The 1,335-nt window shown below is 51.2% G+C and overlaps 1 non-coding gene across 1 annotated transcript; it reads right to left on the bottom strand.

Moving 5' to 3' along the window:
- Positions 1-1,171: 1,171 nt before the first annotated feature.
- On the bottom strand, positions 1,172-1,261 carry TRNAY-GUA. The gene is given in 2 exon segments: positions 1,172-1,207; positions 1,225-1,261. It is a non-coding gene; the product is annotated as a tRNA-Tyr (tRNA).
- Positions 1,262-1,335: the final 74 nt, after the last annotated feature.

Raw genomic sequence — 1,335 nt, 5'->3', positions numbered from 1 at the left:
GGAGTCCTCTACACCCGGAGTCCTCTACACCCGGAGTCACCCACACCCAGAGTCACCCACACCTAGAGTCACCTACACCTAGAGTCACCTACCCCGGAGTCACCTACACCCGGAGTCACCTACACCCGGAGTCACCTACCCCCGGAGTCTCCTACACCCGGAGTCATCTACACCCGGAGTCCTCTACACCCGGAGTCCTCTACACCCGGAGTCCTCTACACCCGGAGTCTTCTACACCCGAGTCCTCTACACCCGGAGTCCTCTACATCCGGAGTCACCTACACCCGGAGTCACCAACACCCGGAGTCACCTACACCCGGAGTCAGCTATCTTAATCCAATCATCAACACAATACAACAAAGGGACCAATAAACTGTAACACATCCATTTTGGGAGTCTGAGTGCGGAGTTACCCCTCGTGTGTTGCTGGAGTCACACCCGGCACCTATAATGGGTAATAGGAAAGATGCGGCATATAAACTCCACACACAAATCTGGGTTAATGGTTCCTTGTATCCCCCCAGAGGTCTGAGGGGGGGTCTCCACAGTTCTGGGTCCATAGTCAGTAGGAAGGAGGCTCCTCCCCCAGCCCCAGTGATGGGTCAGTCCCTCTCACATCCACTTCCTATTTACGGCCCGTCAGCTTATTGCCTCCAGGTGGAAAATGCCATATGCACCGACACTACAGGTAACCATGGCAAGGGTACACCTGAGCGGGTAATAGCTTTCACACTGAATGCACAATCACAATTCTACTCTGAATGGAAGGATCGGCTCCTACATGCACGAACCTGGAGAGCCGATAACATGTCCCTCCCGGGTGTGACACTGGATGCTGGCTTCTGATTGACACTTCTCGTTAGTCTTTGTTTTATTTGACTCCGATAATGTTATGGTTGTCTACGCCCAGCGACTGTACAATGCAGTTATATTATCTATAGATGACCTTCCATGTACCAGCGTATATCTACATCAGGCGATTTGTCTGATCGATGTGTTATGTGTCTGATTCTTCATTATGAATGTCTCGTATCCATAGAAACCAAATCTAACGTTTATAATAGAAGACGGGGGAGGTGCTTTGTGTTGGACACCTATTCTGGTTTCAGATTGAAAGTTCCACATACACCAGTTAGGCCTATTATCCCTGATTTAGAAGACGCTAAAAACTTCCTTCGAGCCGGAATTGAACCAGCGACCTAAGGATCCCTGCACGGCATTCCTCTACAGTCCTCCGCTCTACCAGCTGAGCTATCGAAGGAGACAATTTGCCCAGCGGAGGTCACTGCTTACAGTGTCATGCCCGGTGTCCAGGGGCGGACAGCGTGGTGTTAG

Source organism: Nanorana parkeri, unplaced genomic scaffold (genome assembly GCF_000935625.1).
Source record: "Nanorana parkeri isolate BGI_ZX_2015 unplaced genomic scaffold, ASM93562v1 scaffold7852, whole genome shotgun sequence".
In the NCBI taxonomy this organism is placed as follows: domain Eukaryota; kingdom Metazoa; phylum Chordata; class Amphibia; order Anura; family Dicroglossidae; genus Nanorana; species Nanorana parkeri.
The sequence above is the reverse complement of the archived record's forward strand: the minus strand, read 5'-3'. Positions and strand labels throughout refer to the sequence as shown.